General features: G+C 48.6%; 1 protein-coding gene across 2 annotated transcripts in view; it reads left to right on the top strand.

Annotated features, from left to right (window-relative positions):
- Positions 1-13368: 13368 nt before the first annotated feature.
- The window catches only part of Per2 (period circadian regulator 2), a 46425-nt gene continuing 38841 nt past the window's right edge, over positions 13369-20952 (top strand). The window contains exon 1 of one of the 2 annotated variants that reach the window (XM_075951250.1): positions 13369-13505. The gene's annotated coding sequence lies outside the window, so the exon portion shown is untranslated. The remainder of the gene's footprint in view (positions 13506-20952) is intronic. The other variant, XM_075951249.1, reaches the window with a different exon arrangement.

Below are 20952 nucleotides of genomic sequence, written 5' to 3' on the forward strand. Positions count from 1 at the left end.
AAAGGACAAAACAGCAGCCCACAAAATGGAAAAAGATCTTCACCAACCCCACATCTGACAGAGGGCTGACTGCCAAAATATATCAAGAACTCAAGGGACTAGACATCAAAAAACCAAATAATCCATTTTAAAAACGGGGTACAGATCTAAACAGAGAATTCTCAATGGAGAAATTTCAAATGGCTGAGAGTCACTTAAAGAAATGTTCAGCATCCTTAGCCATCAGGGAAATGCAAATCAAAATAACGTTGAGATTCTATCTCACACCTGTTAAGTTCAAAAACACAAGTGACAGCTGGTAGGAGTGCAAACTCATACAGCCACTTTGGAAATAATTGCTTCTCAGAAAACTAGGAATCCATCTACCTCAAGATCCAGCTATATGACCCCTGGACATACACCCAAAGGACATCCCACCACACCTCAAGGACATTTGTCTAACTATGTCCATAGCAGTTTTATTCATAATAACCAGAAACCAGAAACAACTTAGACGTCCTTCAACTGAAGAATGGACTTTCGAAGTGTGGTACACTTACACAATGCAGTATTACTCAGCTATCAGAAACAAGGACAACATGAAATTTGCTGGCAAATGGGTGGAACTAGAAAAGATCGCCTGAGTGAGGCAACCCAGACCCAGAAAGACAAACATGGTATGTTCTCACTCATAAGTGGATGTTAGCTATAAAGGACAACCATGCTACAATCCAAAGACCCAGAGAACCTAAGTAACAAGGAGGAATCAAGGAGGGAATGCATGAATCTCACTGTGAATAAGAAATAGAATAGACATAACCAGTGGATGCATGTGGGGCTGTGGGAATAGGAAGGACCAGGTTGGGCAGGATGGAGGGAGAAAGTACTGGGAGAGACGATTGGAATCTGGGGCATCTCTGGGATGTGCTAGAAACCTATGCAATGGAAACTCCCCGTAATCTATGAGGGTGACCCTAGCTAAGACTCCTAGCAATGCTGGATACAGAGCCTGAACTGACCATCTCCTGTAGCCTGAAAAGACTTGCAGGGGAAGGACTGGTACACCAACCCAGCCACAAATCCTTTGACCTACAATTTGCCCTGCCTACAAGATCTGCTGGGGTAAAGATGGTGCAGAAACTGTGGGAGTGACCAACCAATGAGTGGCCTCGCTTGAGACCCACTCCATGAGAGGGAGCTCACCCCTGAGGGCCAGAACTCAGAGGAGGGATACCGCAGAGACCTAGGATAGAACCAATTACAACTGACAACAACACAGAGTCAATCAACATGATTCCTAACGATAATCTGCTATACTCATAGATTGGTGCCTAGCCCAACTGTCGTCAGAGAGGCTTCACCTAGCAACGGATGGAAACATACGCAGAAACCCACAGCCAAACATTAGGTGGAGCTTAGGCGATACTGCAGAAGAGGGAGAGAAAGGATTGTAGGAGCCAGAGGGTCAAGGACACCACAAGAAAATCCACAAAATCAACTAACCTGGGCTTATCGGGGATCACAGAGATTGAACCTACGGTCGGGGAGCCTGCATGTGACTGACCTAGGTCCTCTGCATATATGTTACAGTTGTGTAGCTTGGTTTTCTTATGGAACTCCTAACAGTGGGAGCAGGGGCTGACTCTGTTGCCTACTTTTGGCACCCAATCCTCCCATGGGATTGCCTTGTCCAACCTTAATAGAAGAGGAGGTGCCTATTGTCACTACCACTTGATGCACTATGCTGGCTGATAGCTATAGGAGGCCTGCCTTTTTCTGAAGAGAAACAGAGGAGGAGGAGTGGATGGAGTTGGGGCTGGGAGGAGAGAAGGGAGGGGAAACTTTGGTTGGGATGCAAAAACAAACAAATAGAGTTGAAATAATGAGTTTTGAGTTTAGAAGAATTTTGGCATTTGAAATGGGTATCTAGGGAGGAGGAAGAATGGGAAGGGGTGGGTTGAGGCCTTGTGTGACTCAAAGTGAGGTCTTGGGCATTAGCAGAAAGTGAAAGTTGGGGAGAAATGAAGACTTCTCGTATTCTATGACAGCTGGCCTCTAAGCAGCCGTCCCGGCATTGAAGTCAGTTGGGATATAAGCATTCAGTTCCATGATTCCGTGGGAGGTCACGGCCCCACGCTTAAAGACCTGTGCTTTGCACAAGCCCTGCACTACCGAAACAGTAGCACAATGACCGAGATGGCCAAGTGACCATCAGGAGGATTGGACACGCGGGTCATTGAGATGATTCAGGTCCTGGGATGGTCAGAATGTGGCAGGTTAGTGAAAGCGACACCATTTCAAACTGAAAATGTGCTTATTTCTAGATCCCATTGAATGTTTTTAGATCAAGTTGAAATCCAGCAGTTAAAAGTGTGGAAAGCAAAATCTCAGATAAGAGAGACAATGCTATAACAAAACCAGGAAAATGACATGGAGTTCCTGGAAAATAAGTAAGGCAGACATTGTTGTTCCACTGCCTCTATAGAAATGCGCACATTCTATAAATGGTTTGAGTCTTACAAAGAGAAGTTCCATGGATGAGGGAAGAGGACAACAATGGGTAAAAGAATAAATATTTAGGAGGCATGAGAGATGGCTCAAAGGTTAAGAGCACTGGCTGCCCTTCTGAGGTCCTGAGTTCAATTCCCAGCAACCACATGGTGGCTCACAGCCATCTGTAATGAGATCTGGTGCCCTCTTCTGGTCTGCAGGCATACATGGAGGCAGAATGGTGTATACATAATAAATAAATCTTTTTAAAAAAAGGATAAATATTTAGAACATAGGTAGGGATTATGCTGGCTTAGTAAAGTGGTGGTTGTATGTTCTCCACCAAGATCCCTAAACATCACTAGCCCTGAGTAGCTGACTAGGTTTCCAGGGCCAGGCCTGATTTCCCTCTTCTTGAGTGGGTCTCAAGTTCAACTAGAGAGCTGGTGGTTACCACCAAGGTATGTGTGCCCCTACTGCACCATTAGGGCTATTCTGTCATGCTCATCATTGCTGTGGGTCACTACTGGTGGCTTCCTTCCTTTGGATGTTTTCATGGAGCTTTCTGGTACCATGATGGCCAGTCGTCAGGGAGGAGGCTTTCAGGCCAGTGCCAGCTCAGGGGCCCCTGGGCCCTGTGTCTGAAGTGCACACTCTCTTCAACAATAAGGACTCAACCTTCCACCTCTAAGGAGCAATCAAGGGCAATAGCAATAGCTTGTAATGTTTGGAAGTCTCTCGGACAACCCTGGCCAACAACTTAAAAGAGGGCTTCTCAAGCCCAGTGTTGGTGCTTTTGTTAAATGGTCTGTGGCTCCTGGGGGAGCATCAAGAGCCTAGGAAATTTCCATTTAAACTTTATATGTGTGTGTGTATATATATATACATATATAGATAGATATAGATAGATAGATAGATATACATTGAGTTAATTATATCTGAGGATTTTTTAGGGAGATAGTTAATAATATGAATCCTTTTAACTTTTCAGACATCCTTCTGCTCTTTTACCCTCCTTCATCTTCTGTCTTATCTCCCCCCCTCCCTAATTAGAGTTACCCATTTCCCCCATTTCCTTTTAAACCATAATCAATCAAAATGCAGAGTAGTGACCGGGCGGTGGTGGCGCACGCCTTTAATCCCAGCACTGGGGAGGCAGAGGCAGGTGGATCTCTGTGAGTTCGAGGCCAGCCTGGTCAACAAGAGCTAGTTCCAGGACAGGAACCAAAAGCTACGGAGAAACCCTGTCTCAAAGAATCAAAAAAAAAATGCAGAGTAGTGGAGAATGATTCCAACTGATACACCTGTAACACAGCTCCTGCACCGAAGGTTCGGGATCACTGTGGAAGTGGGGAGGAAGTTTGTAAGAGACAGAGGAGCATGGAGTTTGTCAGATGGTGTCTGCTAGACATGTCAGGAGCTACACCCATCAAGTCTTACCAACACAGCTGCCTAGTCATGCTAGCACGGACGGAGGAAAGTTCAGGAGGCTTCAAGCCTACACAAAGAATGTCACACAACTAAAGAATCCTGAGAGCAGGAGAAACAGTCTTCCCCAGTTAGTCATCCAATACCACATGGTGAGCCCTGAAAGCATCCATACAAGTAACATACAGACTAAATGGGTTCTATTTATATACTTATATATATATTTATATATTGAGAAACACACACACCAACAATGAAATAAAAGGATATGAATTTCAAAGAGAGCAATGGAGGTTAGAGGGAGGAAAGAGAAGGGGAATGTGCAATTATATTATAATCTCAAATATTGTTATTATTATTATGTTTTTCAAGACAGGGTTTCTCTGTGTAACCCTGACTGTTCTGGAACTCTCTCTGTAGACCAGGCTGGCCTACAACTCAGATATCCACCTGCCTTAGCCTCCAGAGTAGTGGGATTAAAAGCACGCACCACACACCTTTATTGTCAGCACTCGGAAGGCAGAGGCAGGTGGATCTCCATGAGTTCAAAGCCAGCTGATCTACAAAGTGAGTTCCAGGACAATCAAGGTTCTAAAAACCAAAAAAAGAAAGAAAGAAAGAAAGAAAGAAAGAAAGAAAGAAAGAAAGAAAGAAAGAAAGGAAGGAAGGAAGGAAGGGGGAGGGAGGAAGGGAGGAAGGGAGGAAGGGAGGAAGGAAGGAAGGAAGGAAGGAAGGAAGGAAGGAAGGAAGGAAGGAAGGAAGGAAGGGAGAACTGACTGTTAATCCCAGCATTCAGAAGGCAGAGACAGGCAGATCTATGTGAGTTCAAAGACAGCCAGTTCTCAGCCAGTCCTACATTGCAAGTTCTGAACCAGCCAGGTATATATGAGACCCTGTCTCAAAACAAACAAAAAGAACTCTTTACACATCTCCTTGTGCTTGTTGATAGTGCACAAATTCTATGTATGTACATAGCTTGTGTACATAACGATACATCCCGAGAAAAGTACATATTTTTTGTATTTAGCAATATTGCCATTTCTGCTTTCATTTGCCTCACAGACTGACCCATGCTTTGATATTCTTTTTTCACCACGCTAGAGGGTTTGCTTTTAACAGGACTGGCACAAAGCCTGAGTATTGAATGTCGTGAGTCCCCCTAGGGACTAGCAATAGCTCTGATTTGAACTGTGTTGCATTGCTGGCCTCCCAGTTCTGTCTATGTGTATGTGTGCCAAGGTGTGTGTGTTGTGTGTGTGTTGTGTGTGTGTGTGTGTGTGTGGTTTATTTGTTTTAATCATCCACCATTTGCTCCGAGGCTGTTCTTTGTTTATAATGCCTGCAAAGGTTTGGACCAGAAACATAAACTTGGTAATCTCCTGCAACGAGTTGTTCAAGATAGAATGAAGTTCAGATTTACTGAAGTACTGAAGATAAAGTCTGGGAAATGGATAAAAGTCAAATAAAAGCTGTGGCTTCACCACGTGAAGAATTCAGCTCCACTTCTAGTCACGTGACCAGAGGCACCAGGCAAGCCATTCTAAGCCTGCACTAAGCATCCTGTTTTAAGCAATGTTTTATTTTATATGTTAGAGCTGATAACTTTTAAAGTCCAACTTATTTTCCTAATTATAACCATACTTATTATAATATATAAACACATTATATATGTTACTTATATATTCAAGGTTATGTACCTTTTTTCTGGTTTTTTGAGACAGAGTTTCTCTGTGACAGTCCTGGCTGTCCTGGAACTCACTTTGTAGATCAGGTTGGCCTTAAACTCATGGAGATCTGCTTGCCTCTGCCTCCCAAGTGCTGTGATTAAAGGCGTGTGCTACCACCGCCCAGCGTATGTACTTTTTTCTGCGATTATTGATTGGTGTGAGTGTGTGTGTGTGTAGATGGCACATGCATTTATCCACTGAGCTACTTTACTGACCCTATGTAAAATAAATTATCGTGGGATATATATATATATATTCCTAAATGTGTAAAAAGAAAACTGATGTTTCCTCATATTTCAGAGAGGAAGTATGTAAAACCAGGTATATATTTCTGGTTTGCTTTTTTAAATATATATACTCACACAGAGACGGGTGGCAGACACACCTTGCTGCAAGGTAAATTCATTTTAGACATGCAAGACAGCTTGCAAACCTGGGTTTCTCCACCTAATATTTGGCTTCAAGGTAAGTGTTTCAGGTGGAGCCATTTCACAGCAAACCTTGCTCCCTTGAACTCCCTAGAATCAGAAGAAGACATTCCAAGACTTCTGTGAGCTCCCCCTGACCTTTGACCTCAAGGACAACCATTCGAGGCCAGAATGGCCAGATTGAAGCAGGTTTGCCATTCTGAGTGATCAGTTAGCACATCAGAAGAGCAGGGACTGGATAAAGGAAGCACTGGCGACTTCCATCAAAACCGAAACACCTGGGGAGAACATCTTGTGTCCGCCAAGAACAGGAGTGCTACCCAGTCCCTGCCACTGCAACGAACCCAATGCTATCATTTTGTTGTCGATGTGGCCGCCTTCCAGCAAAGTTCCCATCTAAGGAGCTTGAGGTCTCTGTGGCCTTGAGAGGTGGCTGGTGGGGAACACGTGACTGAGAGCACCTGGTGACAATGGTCCCACTTTCAATCCTCTTAAGAGAGCCTGGGAAGATTGCTCTCTAGTTCGTGAATTCCAGAAAGGCAATTCCTCTTTGCAGCCGAGCAGAGACATCTCTTGTTTTCTAAGAATGTGCTCTAGTGGCCATGCTGACCTGAGCCAGGGCTGGGGACTGAGTGTCTCTCCATATGTGTGGCCTTGATTGGTTTGCCACTTTGCTAATGGGGTCATAGTGGCAGCTTAGAGTTGGTCACAGTGGAATTTCTTTTTCTTTTTTTTTAACCATAGAAATGGGCACATGCTGTAAACTTTGGCTTCCTTTCCTCTACTGTTTTTTTTTTTTTTTCCGAGAGCCAGCTGTTAAAGATTTACTATCACTCTGTTGAAGTCATGGCCACAAGTGAGAACTAGTTCCTGGTGCCTCCACCAGACACTGCAGACATCGCACTCCACATCACAGAGGAAAGCCGAACGCCAGCTGAACCCTGTCCTCTATCCGCTGAGGCTTTGAAGATTCTCCTTACTGCATGTGCCTGCAGAGCCTCCTGGCACAGGTCAGCCAGTTTCGCAGGTTGGTGGCTAGTGGTCAGGCTCCTGCCAGAGCAGAGCTCTGGACTGTGCCCCTGGCTGTAACCTGAGACCTGTGGGAAGGCTAGGGGCTTAAGCCAAATACCATCCTACAGGCACCTGCCCCACAAGAAGGATCCGGCCAGAGCAGAGTCCTCTGGGGAAGTAATTGCTCCTGCTCCATTGAAGTTTCTGGAGAATTGGGGGGAGGGGGGTAGTTCTTAGCCTATCTACCCAACGATCCATATCACAGGGTCAGGGCCATGCCCTCACTGGCTGATATGAATACTGGATGCCTGTCAGGGTCTCTGACCCTCGTCATTAGGTTCTAGGCCTGATTTTCAATAATCTAGCAAGTTCTACAGGAGCTAAAAATTTCCCAACCTACCTTAGAGGCCCCAAGGCTTTCAAAATCTCTCTTAAATGGGAAACTGTCCTAAGCCCACCCCTTTCCCCTGGTGTCCAGGTCCAGCATCACAGGTCATCTTTCTCCATTGTCATGGTCATTGTCACTGCCCACCAAGCACCGCGTCTCGCTGATGTCCACTGCCTCGTTCCCTCTTTGCCCCACTTCCATTACAGCTGTCTAGGCCAAGAGTCTAGTAATTGTAGTGCTGCCAACACTAGGTTATTTGCAGGGGTCAGCAAGCCTTCCCTGCCAAGAGCCAGATAGCAAACAGTTTCTGCTTTGAGCCTTCTTTGTAGGGTCACAGGGAAAGGGGAGGAGAAGAAAGCGCCAGGATACTACATATTCTTAGAAAACAAGGGCTGTCTCTGCTCAGCTGCAAAAAGGAATCGCCTTTCTGGAATTCATGAACTAGAGAGCAATCTTCCCAGGCTCTCTCAAGAAGATTGAAAGTGGGACCATTGTCACCAGGTGCTCTCAGTCACGTGTTCCCCCACCAGCCACCTCTCAAGGCCACAGAGACCTCAAGCTCCTTAGATGGGAACTTTGCTGGAAGGCAGCCACATCGACAACAAAATAATAGCATTGGGTTCGTTGCAGTGGCAGGGACTGGATAGCACCCCTGTAGTAGCCTGGTGCTTTCTTCTTCTCCCCTTTCCCTTTAGCTCATAGGCTATGCCAAAGCTGGCCATGAGCCAAATTTGACTGGCAAGGCCTACTTTAATGATCCCTGGCCATCACAATCTCACTGGACACAGGGACAGGTGTGCTTTGCGTGTTACAATGTGATTTGTTCCTCGTAGTCCCATGTATAGGGAGCTTGATCTTCAGAGCGGTGGCACTGGGAGGTGGTGTGACCTTTTAAGAGGGGGGCAGCTGAGAGGTCCTTAGATCATTGAAGCTGCTGGGGATTGAGTGCATGGGATACATTGGTTTATTCAGAAGTTAGGGTGCTAAAAAGAGCGGCCACGGAAAAAGAACCTCCCTCCTCCTCGTCTTTACTTCTGGTGATACACTCTCCCTTTCTCTGATGCGCTTTGCCCTGATGCCGTCCAATATGGACTCTCACCAAAGACATAAGCCATGGGCCACCCGATCTTGGTCTCTTGGCCTCCAGGGCTGTGAGTTCAATAAGCTTCTTTTCTTTATAAAAGCGGCCTGCATCAGATATTACATCCCAGTGCTGAAAGGAGATCAGTCACGGTAAGCGGTTCAATTCCAGACTGCAATCTTGGTTATAGGCAGATTTACAAAAGCTTTTCTAGTCTAGGATTCCAGTTGGGGTTCTTTTGAGGGTGGCTCAGTCAGTCCCATTTGTCATTTCCTGCGAATCTTGGTCTGGGAACAGTCAGGGATGTTTTTCCATGTCAGGCTTTAAGAATTCAGCAGGAGCACCCCAAACCCCCAAAACCACACAGTCCTCAGCAGGCTTGGAACAGACTTCACTAAAGGGTAGGCTTTCAGGCAAAGAACAGACAGGGCTCACCGTGCCAGCTTGACATGGCTGGAGGGATGAATGGCAGGGGCAACCCATGAGGAGAACCCTCCTCACTCTGCTCTTCACCTTCCGGCTTCAGAAGGAAACCAGAAGAGTTCAGGGAACACTTTGCCAGCCACATCACAATGGAACTTCCTGCTGGGGAGAATATTCCAGATGCAGAGAGACCGTTGGAGCTTGAACTTTGGTCCTTCATAACCGGTGCCCTTGGCTTTCCCAGGCTCTAGAGGATGGAGCATTGAGGGTGGCCATGAGCTCATGCTGTAGACAAGGGTAATCAAAGGCGTGATTCCTATCAGTCTGAGAGCTGGCGATGTCTTTTGCAGAGGAGCCATGGGGACAGGCATCCACCTTGTACAGCTGTGGGGATTAAATAAGAGAAGGCATGCTAGTGGCAACTATGGCTCCTGTGCACACGGGCAGTCACACCTTGTGAAGTCAAGGCAGGGCCCTAATGGCCACACCTACCGCCAGCCTCAGCCTCCAGCTTGCTTCTTTGTGGCATCCAGGATTAAGAACCCTGCTGGTGACTAGCTTTGCTTTCCTCAGGGCATGAAAGGCTTCAATTCCTGATGCTAATCCAGGAAGTCCATATTAGGGGGAGAGGAGGGGAGAGGAGAGGCTGTCTGTCACTCAGCGCCACTGACAATGTTGGAAGGAGACTAAGATGACTTTCTTGGGGACACAGGAGCAGAGGAAGATAGAGCAAGAGGGACTACTGCAGGGCTTGCTGGGAGAAACCTATGGCTCAGAAGAACAGAGAGCTCAGCCCTTGACCAATAAGAGAACCTTTCCCCTTGTGAAGGAGGAAGAGCCTCATGGATGGGGATCACATCAAATATAAGGCTAGGATCAGACAATGAGATCACCTCAAACATGGAGGATTGCCTCAGATAAGGAGGATCACCTCAGATATGGTCACCTCAGACACGGAAGGATCACCATAGGCATAGAGAATCACTTCAGATATGGTCACTTCAGCTATGATCACCCAGATGTGGAAGGACCACCACAGACAGGGAGGATCACCTCAGATATGATCACCTCAGATATACAGGATCACTTCAGACATGCAGGTCATCTCAGGTATGCTATTCACCTTAAGTGTGTGGTGTCACTTTGGACACGGATACTAGCTTTGCCTTTATAACAAGTGCATGAGATAATTGGTTTATAAAAAGTTTATTTTGGCCCATAGTTTAAAAACTTTCAGTTCATAATTGGTTATCACCACTGATTTTTGGCCTCAGAGTGATTATTGCACCAGCATGTGTTCCACAGTTCCTTTAAAGGCCTAAAAACTCCCACTAGGCTCCACCCCTTCCCAACAATATCACCTTGGTGACCTACTCTTTAATATATGGGCAAATTCCAGATCAAAATTATAGGAGGGCTTCACCTTGAGTATGGGGGAGTATGAGTATTACCATGGATGTGTAGAGATCAATCATCTCAGACATGGGACATTTTATAACTGGAAGGTAAAATGTCTCTCACTGGCTCGGGTGTTTGATTACTTTGTCCTTGGCTGTTGGTGCCATTTTGGAGATTGCAGAATCTCTGAAGGCGCCAAGCACATACACGATGTACAGATGTACATGTGGCCAAAATACCCAGATACACAAAATAAATGAAAAAAATAAGAAATTAAAAGTAACCGATACAGGGCATTGCCGTGGACACTGGGTGTTATCTTAGACATGGGGAGCACATCAGATCTGGGGAGTACCTCAAAGGTTGTGCATCACCCTGGACACAGCTTTCTTGTTAACACGCTGGCTGCCTTTCTGTGGGCTCCTTCAAAACTGTGAGGGTTACGAGTGGACCCCACCCTGGGAAGAGTCTCAAACCTCCAGAGACCAGAAAACCTGATCCACAACTCAGTTTTCAAGGCACAAACCCTGAGAGCCATGGCTACCCATCCCTCACCAAAATATATAACACTCATCTTAGCCAAGCCATTGGTTTTTCTTTTAATGTCCTTATAGCCAGAAAGGTTGATGCTTTAATCATTTCTTTCATGGCATGGTAGCAAATAGTTATTTTGGTAGAGGAGGGGGCTTCTGTTAAAACTGTGTCTTCATGGCTGGAGAGGTTGCTTAGTAGTTAAGAATGCTTGTTGCTCTTACAGAGGACCCAGCTTCCCAACACCCATATGGCAGCTCACAACAATCTATAACCCAGACAAACCTGGGATATAGGGCAAGACCCTGTCTTAACAACAACGACACAACAACCTCAAAGACCAAGCAGGTGCATTTTTTGCATTTCTCTCCACATGCAGGGGTTAGCAAATATTTGCGGAGTGCAAGTTCCTTAACAAGAAAGCAGAATTCAGGGCTGGAGAGATGGCTCAGCGGTTAAGAGCATTGCCTGCTCTTCCAAAGGTCCTGAGTTCAATTCCCAGCAACCACATGGTGGCTCACAACCATCTGTAATAGGGTCTGGTGCTCTCTTCTGGCCTTCAGACATACACACAGAAAGAATATTGTATACATAATAAATAAATATTTAAAAAAAAAAAAGAAAGCAGAATTCAACTGAGTGAGACGCCGAAGACAAATTAGATCCCAGAGAGGCCTAGAGTCCCACAGTATTGAATTCCTAAAGGAATTGATTTCTATGTCTTTCTAGAGGATTTACTGGTGGACATAAAAATGCTAAATTTAGGAGGAACTGTGACATTAGGCCAAATATGGAGCAAGGCATGAAGAAGCTGAGCGAGCACGAAGAAGACTCTGCAGGTGGATGAGCTGTGTACTCTTGTTTCCAGAACAATGCAGCTGCCATTGACGTCAATGTCAGCGAGGAAACAAAAGGCCCTTTGGGTGTGTGCAGGGTGCAGCTTGGCCCAGCTTTGCTGTTTGTGTGTTGGGGAGCGTGGTGAGGTGTCAATGTCAGCGGAACTAGAGGCACTGCCCTGCTCTCCGCAGTGTGGGGCAACATCTGGCTTCCCAGGGCTCCTTCAGGGAGAGCTGCTGAGGTGAACTTAGTATCTGCTCCATCTGCATCTGAAGAATTGTGTGTGCCTGGAGAAAGAAGTGGCTCACACCCAGGAATTCTTGAATGTGGGTTAGCTGGCTGTGTAGACAAGTGGCTCAGTTTATTCACAGGCTCCTGTTTATAATGGTTGCTTTTTTCCCCATCCCTGGTTCCTAGGAGACCCCAGGGGAAGATCCAGAGTAGTGGATGCTGCTGGGCTTTAACTCCTGGGCAGTGCCAAGTGCCCTTTTCACCCATCAAAGACAAGACAACCTCGATTTCCCCCATCACACCCTTACACTTTCAGAGTCTTTAAATGGTTGTGTCATACAAGTAAATCTCGGGCCTCAAACCAGTCCCAGGGCAGTTCTACTCCTTCCTTTGCTCTTTGAACGGGAGCCTGAATGGTTGATAAGCTTTCAGACACTGCTCTTGAAACAGCAAATAGCCTAAGCCGAGGTGCCACAGGGGCAAGGCTGCCCTATCCCTGGCGAGTTCCCTACCCTGTCACACAAGCATCTGCAGCTTCCACCTTGGAAAAGTTCTGATTTCTCAGATGCGTTCCCCATTTACCCATCCTCAAGTGCCTTGCCTCCATAGGGCCTGTAAGGTTAATAAACAACACCATCCCATTGGGTCACGTTCCCCTTTAGAACGCCAGTCTTTTCTCTCTATGCAATTGAGGGCAGGGGGAATCACTTCTTCCTTTTATCTCTGTCCAGTTATCATGACCTTATTTCCCGAATACATCCTTGCAACAAACACAGGGCTTCAAAAACAAGAAAGGTTTCAAGGAAGCGTTGTGTTCCGGCCGACGGTCAGCCTGGGGCATAGGATGTCCTAGGTGGGTGTGCAGCAGCAATTCCAGAGAGGCCGCCCTGTCTGTCTTCCGGCGCCTCGCCGCGAATGAATGAGAAAGGAAATGAATGAACTGGGCTGGGTGAGCGAGGACAGCTTTCTCTGTCCTGCGGGGCGCCCGGATCGGACGTGTCGCCACAAGCGGTAGGATGGTAGGCCCGCAGGCTCGCGGCCCCAGGACTCCGCTGGGCGCGAATTGCGTAGACGCCCGGCATAAATCCCCCCCGCGCCCGCACTGGTACGCGCCACTCCGCGCCGGACGAGCCGGCAGCGGCCGCGCCAGGTGAATGGAAGACCCGCGGGCCGGAAGTGGACGATCCCACTCGCCAAGATGCGGAGGGGCGCACGAGCCGGCCGCGTCTTCATTGAGGAACCGGGGAGGCGAACATGGAGTTCCATGTGCGTCTTATGTAAAGGGAGCGACGGGCGTCTCAACCAATTGACGCGCACCGCTCTCAGGTTCCGCCCCGCCGGTATGCAGATGAGGCGGCACCGCAACCAATGGTGCGCGCAGGGGCGGGCGCAGCGCGCGCGGTCACGTTTTCCACTATGTGACAGCCGAGGGCGACCCGGCGGCGGCGGCAGCGCGACAGGGACAAGCGGCTCCGGGCGGCTGCGGCGCAGGCCTGGCGCACCGAGTGACGGGCCGGGAGAGGAACGGACGCGCGGGCGGACGTGGCGGAGCGGTGAGTGGCGCGGCGCCGGGCGGTGGCGCGAACCGGGACGACCGCGGGCGGCTTACGTAACCTGCGGCTCGGACAGCTGGAGCTGGGGTCCTGCGCCAGAAGTAGGCGGCCGTGAGGATGGGTGCAACTCGGCAGAATGCAGACGGGACCATGCGCTGACCCTCTTCCAGCCTCACACTGCTGCCCCTATTTCGCAGGTCTAGGCACAGAGGTCGGGAAGATTAGTTAGGCATCTTGTCGGAGGGCGCAGAGCCGTGGAGAGATCGCCCACCAGACTGCGTTTCTTTAAATGAGTTTCTTTATCCGCCACCCCGCCTCCACTCCCGTCGTGATGTCCAAGGGGGCCGGGGTCACTGCAAATTGTCACTAGGATACAGAGGGTCCCTTGAGAAGGGGCTTCCTACTCTGAGTCCAGAGAGTCAAGTCTGGCCCTGGGGAAGGACCGCTGCTAGGCGCTGACCCCCTGCGGTGGGGGAGGGGTTAGCAGAGAAGAGAAAGCCCCCAGTGCCAAGTCACGCCTGGGGACCCCTGAGGTCAGAGGGACCACCTTGTCCACCCACTTTGTCCTCTGTGGCATCCTTGCCAGAACCGCTGTCTCCAGATGGACTGGGCGTGTGGCGGAGGGAGGGGGTCCACTCTGAGTTGGAGCAGTCACGTCATCCTTTGGGACATCATACCTTGGCTGTCAAGCACAGACATGGACCAAGAGGTGGGCGGTGGACTGCCTCCCCTGCAGGAACCCTGGTTGCCAGGGTTTCTGTAACGTATACACAAGGAACCAGTTTGGAAAGGTGATTCATACAGAACAAGAGAGCCAGAGGGCTCCCTGGAAATCTTCCAGGGTAACCCCTAGCTCAGCGAGGCACAGACACAGGCTGGCAGGCTGTACCACTCTAAAACCAGGTCTGGCCGTCACAGGATCTGTTTCTCCTCCTTGGTCCACATGCTTCCTAGAGGTGCAAGCGGGAAGAGGACTTGTCCACACTACCTTACCTTACTCTGTTGGGTCTAGGTGGGATTTGGCTGATAAGGGATGAGAGTCTGCCTGAAGTCTTGAATTAATAAATCGGGTTTTTAAATCACACAGTCGCTTTCTGTTAAGTTGTTGAAATCGAATGAAGCCAGGGACTCCTTTGTTTTAGTGGTAGCTGCGCAGGGTGCCAGCGTGGAGTGGCACTGTGGGTGGTTGCAGTTATCCGTCGCTGTCATCTCTGTATGATTCACTGTACAGCACTAATGCAGCTCGCGTTTTCTGTGGAGGTCGGAGTGCTGGGGGGTGGGGGAGCCCCAGAGGGGGAGCCCCACATCAGCCAGCGGGCAGCTACTGGGTACCTTGACTTACCCTGGGCCTCAGTTTCCTCATCTGAGGCAGTCTGTGAAATCTGATTCAGTTCAAGGGTTTGGAGGAGTTCCGCGTCTGTGGACTGTTTCCTCAGTGATAAGACGGTTCTGAAACTCTCTGCCTCGTGTTACATCGCGTCACGGTGTGAGGCATATCTGGTGTGCTTAAAGGAAGTAGGAAAGGCTCCTGTTGCTATATGGCTTCTCTCAAACACTGAACCTTCTAGAAAACCTTGGGAGGTGTGGGGCTTATCATAATGGTATGATTTCATTCAATCTCAGCGGCCCCTCAGCTCCAGCTCTGGGAAGTCGATGAATGATTGATGGGCCGGGAACTTAGAGGCAAAGGAAAGAGCCACACTGGGTGTTGGTGCTGCCCTTGAAAATGGCTGATTAGGTGACTAGAAACACGTAACCCACCGCTCTGTGGAGCCCCTCTTCATCTAACCCTTGCGGGAAGCTGCCTACCAGCAGACTCCTGGGAGAACAAGCAAGGGTAGAGCCTCTGCTGGCCTGTTCCCAAGCCAGGGTCCGCCCCTCTGGGGAGCTGGCCATCATGTGAAATATAATGGTAACAAACCGGTCACTGTAGCTAACTCGAGAGTCTAGAGCAAGACAAAAGTAGGGAGAGAAGCCACACGACTGACTTTTTTAAAAAGTGATGTGTGTGTGTGTGTGTGTGTGTGTATGCTCACGTGTGCGTGCGTGTATTGTGTGCATGTGGAGGTCAGAGGGTAACTTGAAGGAGTCAGTTACAGGGATCAAACTGAGATCAGCAGTCTCTGCAGCAAATGTCCTTACCCACTGGGCCGCCATCTTGCCATCCTCGCGTCATAATCTTACCACAGTGGGCTGTGTGAAGAAACAGGGCCTGTTCACTGCGACACCTGGTCAAATAGGATCAGCACAAGTCCCCAAGGGCAAAGGCCTGTGTTCAAGTAGCTCCTCCTACCTCAGCCATCACCAGGGCCTGCCATCCTGGCACATTATTATTCTACAGCTTGGTACTTCAACATAGGTAACATTAATAAGCATGTGGGGGAGTCCTTGTAAGGCAGCGCCCCGCCCGCGTGCCTCCTTCCCCTCCTTATTTGGACAGCCCTGGCCACATTTTCCTCCGTTACTCAATCGTCACCATGGAGAGCGTGGCTGTTTATTTAACAGGACAAACATTTTCTCCAGATTACAGCAGGCAGGCCCCAGGGAGTTGGCTTCTACCAGGAAGTAGAAAACATGTTATAATATTTGAGGTTGTAAAATACCATGAGGCTTGCAGACTTGAGGTCCAGGCTGTCAGGTCCCTGTTATATAAAGTCAGGAAACATTCAGAGTTTGCTGGCCTATGATTAGCCAGGTTCAAGCTGTTCTTGCAGACTAGTTAGAGGGGCGTGTTCAGTTCAGGGACACAGACCAAGCTGGAACCTTAGATGTCTGCCGTCTGTACTTTCAAGGAAGTAGGTAATTTACTGATTTTCATTTCCCTTAGAAAATGTATTTATTTTCCTCTTAAGCAGGGGACAGGGAGTTGATAATAGCACTGGAAGCTGGCATTTTGTCCAGGCTCTGCTTTCCAGGACTTGTTTTTTCATGCTTGTTTGTTGTTTTTTTAAACTATTTATTATGGAAAGTATAGCTAGCTGCAATACTGTGAGCTCCCAGCAGCCAGCTTGGGGTACCCTCTTCCACCCTAGACTCATGACCTCCTGCAGTTTCCTAATGTGCCTCTGTCTGCCTGAGGAGAGTGAACATGGCCAAGTGACCGGGTCAACAGCCCAGCTTAACTCCTGGCCTCAGGCTGGCTTCTGTCCATAGGCGAGGCTAGTGGGTGGCTATGGGAAGGTGTGGGTTCAGGCCAAGAGGGTCTCAGCCAAGGTCTCCTTCTCCCTCCCAGAACCCTCCCTGAGACTGTACCCTGTTTCCCAGGGACTCCTGCCCACCCAGAAGGGCTGGGACAGAGTGCTTGACCAGAAGGCAAAGTCTGCTTGGACCAGCAGCTGCTTCTGCCAACTTGGCAAACTGATGTCAGCTCATCAGAGCCATTCATGCTGAGCAGTCCATTTTCTGGAATAATGAGGTCTTGGAAGATTTAGCTTCAGTTTGTTGCCTTACATTTCTGCCGTTCTTGCCTGACCCTCTTTTCGAAAAAGTTTATCTTCCTCTCTAAGGTAACCTGGTGGCAACAGTGACCCTGTTCACACAGACCCCATCACCACCACCACCAAACACACCAGGAATTGATACTGCCAGACACAAACTAGGAGTCCCAGGAACTGAGCAACACAGAACACCCACGGTGCACCAGGGGTGCTGTTGGGTAGAATGGGGTCTGTGTCCCAGTCCTTTGTATGCAAGCCGGAGGTGCTGCCAGCTTGCTCCACAGTGAACTCCCTCACCCTTCCCCAGTTACTGTGTGACTTGCCTGTGCTTTCCTGTCATGACTTAGCTCCAAGATGGAAAGCTGTTCCTTGTCAGTCATATATTACATTCCAGATACATCATACCGTTTAATCCTCCCAGGGCCAATGAGAAGGAGGGATTCTTTTTATTCCCATCATAAAGGTGGGGAAACATGGCACGGAGGCTAAGGAACTTGTCAAGACCACATAGCCTGGAAGAGCGGAGGACGACAGAGAGCTTGGCCCCCTTGGACTGCTCACTCAGATGCCATGCCGCCGCCGCTGCTCCACCACCTTCAGAACCTAAGGCAAAAAAGATGGGCTGCTCACCTGTGGGGAGGACTGTGTGGATGAGATGGATGGGGTCTAGAGTCCTAGGGGTCAAGAGAGAACACATCCTGGTGGCTTCACGAGGACTGCACGCCCACTCGGAAGGCCTGGAGTCAACACAGGCGCTCAAGTGACAAGTCTTCATCAAGGGTGCCCATGCCGCTAGGACCACCTGCCCCTCTCTCCCAGTCCCCACTCACAAGCCCTGACCCACTGCTCCTGTATGTCTTCCAGGAATTTTTCATATCCAGTGTGCTCTAGTTCCTTGTTGGTCCCCAATGTTCTGGGTAAACCCCAGGAGCATTCTGTGCTTTAGTGTGCTGGAAGGTGGCCCTAGCGGTCACTGGGAAGCCGTGCCTGCATGTGTGTCTTGGTGGTTTTAGTGTGATTACCTGGGCTCGTCCTGGACTCCTACAGCACTTTTTATTGTGTACAAATTTGGGTGTTCTGGTGTTCCAGGCTATACTGCTGTGCCTCTTTCAGTGGGAGCACGTGCCCTGTGATGCAGAGTTCTAGACTATGCGAATCCCCTCTTCCTGGCAGTCCCAGGCTCTCCTGGCAGGTGCACAGAGCTCCCTGGTGCAGAGTCCCAGGCATAGTAAGTGCTATGCCCTAGGGGTCCAGCAGGAAACACTCAAACTCTCTCCTCTTATACACGTTGCTCTCTAGAGGGAATGGAAGCATCATCCTGATACAACCCCCCCAACAGGGAGACAGAGATGAAGTTACCCGAGTGTCTGAGGAGAGTGTTGTGGGCCAGAGGCAACAACAGTGCGAAGTCTTTGGAGTGAGAATATACACACAGGCCAGACTGGAGGGTGGTTGTATCGGTAGCGGTGATGCCCAGGCACAGCTGGACCTCAGAGTCTGCAGTGCCTTTTACAGACACAGTCTGTCCTCTGAGTAAGGGTCCCATCTCAAGCCTAGTATAAGAAACACCATTCACCAGAATCACTTCTTTCTCCATTGTGTTGACTGCAGTGGGGCCACGTGGAGGCAGTAGTACAGTCTGGAAGCTGAGGCTGGCATCTGGCCTGAGTGGTCACGTGATACAGGTATCACACAGAGACCCCCCCACACACACACACCTATGGCACTGCTTGGGTTCTGTTGTCCCACAGACTAAGCACTCACAACTTGTTGGGGCATTTCTGTGTTTCAGTTCCTAGAAGGAAAGGTCACACCCTCCTTCCGGAGTCTCTGTGATAACATTTCCAGGTCCCCGTGGCCAGCTGTTCTCCACCGTGCCATCACTATGCAGTGGGTCAAATAACTTCTTCCTTTGCATTTTCCTGGTGCTGGTGGTCTCTCCATCAGTTCCTGCATCTCTGTAGGAAGATGCCCTCCATGAAGCCTGTGTGTAGACACGCTGAAAGTCTCCTCCCTTCCTCTTTCCTCAAACTAAGCCTAACTTCCAAACTGCTAAAATAAAGTAAAGTGAAGGCCAGAAGTCAGTTTGTTCTGACTTGAGCTGCGTTTATGTTGCCTGTGACCTGGGATACTGACAAACTCACTGTCTCTATGACACAGCAAGCAGGTCCCTGTCTGGGGTGTCCTCCCTTCCCTGCACAGTCCTTCCTTACATTGTGTATAAACAATGCCTCCTGGTGCCTCAGCCTGGCACCCTCCTGCCTTCTATACAGGTTGCGTGTTTGTTTTTTCCTCGTTGGGTACTATCGCTCTCTTTGCTCTTGAAAATACATCTTCCTCTGGGGTTGCTAGACTTTTATTACATGATTTTGCTGGCACCCAGGGCATTTGGAGATTGGTAGATTCAAACCTGTCTTTATCTCAGTATTTTAAGGCTTTTCTAGAAAACTATTTTCTCTGGGCAAAAATGGCTGTTTTCCCCGTGATTTCTCCTCCTGCTAGGCAGTGCCACCTTTCCCTTTTTAGAGAGGTAAGGTATGTGCACCCATAATCTCTATAATCCCAGCACGTGGATGGCTGAGGCAGGAGGGTTACAAGTTCAAGACCATCCTGATCTACATACCAAAAGGAGCAACAGGACTCAGACCTCCCCTTGCCACCCTCCCCCCCCTCCCGTCACCACAGACATTTCTCCCGTCTTGACAAAACTGTGTCTTTTTTTTAAAATCAGTTCTGATGTGTTTTTGTCTTGGCCAGTGGCATTATCTGAGTTTTAGTTGCTTGTTTCATCAAACCTGTTGACTGTAGATTTTGTGCATGAGGAGAACTAGGTGCTGTCTGCTCTGATTTGCTCTCCTCTCTGTTGGTGGCTGTGTTTCTTTGTTGGAGATATATACATATATGTGTGTGTGTATATGTATGTATGTATATGTATGTATATATATTAATGTTGTTATTGAGCTATATATTTATCTCCATTCTCCTCTCTTCCTCTCCCATGGTCCCCCTGCTCCCAATTTATTCAGGAGATCTTATCTTTTTCTACTTTCCATGTATGTCTCTCTTACGGTCCTCATTGTTCTCTAGTTTCTCTGGGGTTGTGAATTGTAGGCTGTCTTTCTTTGCTTTGTGACTAAAAGTGAGTATATGTCTTTCTGGGTCTGGGTTACCTCATTTGATATGATGTTTTCTAGATCCATCCATTTGCACGCAAATTTCAAGCTGTCATTATTTTTTTTCTGTGTTTCATTATGTAAATGTACCTCATTTTCCTTATCCATTCTTCAGTCGAGGGGCATTTAGGTTGTTTCCAGGTTCTGTCTATGACAAACAATGCTGCTTTGAACATAGTTGAGCACATGTCCTTGTGGTATGTATGATTGAGCATCCTTTGGGTATATACCCAAAAGTGGTATTGCTGGGCCTTGAGGAAGGTTGTTTCCTAATTTTCTGAGAAATCTCCATACTGATATCCAAAGGGGCTGTGCCAGTTTGCACTCCCACCAGCAGTGGAGGAGTGTTTCCTTTACCCCACATCCTCTGTTGGAATCTTCTTGAAAGCCCCACTTTGGCCTTTGTTACTTGTGGACAGACAAAGTCTCATCATTCAGCTGGTCCCCAGAAGCAACATAGCAGATTCCGTGTGGTTCCCATGTCCCTGGAGTTAACCCTACAGTGAGTAAGACCTGGAGAGGTGCTGGGTGAAGGATCATGCTGGGCCTTATGAAGCCATCACCAGGATACTGACTGGATGCCACCTGCTTTGCTTCCTGCATATATGGCCACTTTTTTGGTGTGGCCCTTAGGTGACCTCAGGCTGTTGTGGCCCACAGTTGTCTGTCAGCATCTTCTCAGTGTTTACACTCTCCACTTGTCCTACTGGGACATGGGGGAGGAGGGGAGAATCTGTAGTGCTAGCCACTAGATCCTTGGGGTGTGGGGCAACCCAGCAGGATGTGAGACCCCAGTGCCACCCCTGTGAATTGCTGCTCCCATCTCTGCTACACCTG

Source organism: Microtus pennsylvanicus, chromosome 17 (assembly GCF_037038515.1).
Source record: "Microtus pennsylvanicus isolate mMicPen1 chromosome 17, mMicPen1.hap1, whole genome shotgun sequence".
Taxonomy (NCBI): domain Eukaryota; kingdom Metazoa; phylum Chordata; class Mammalia; order Rodentia; family Cricetidae; genus Microtus; species Microtus pennsylvanicus.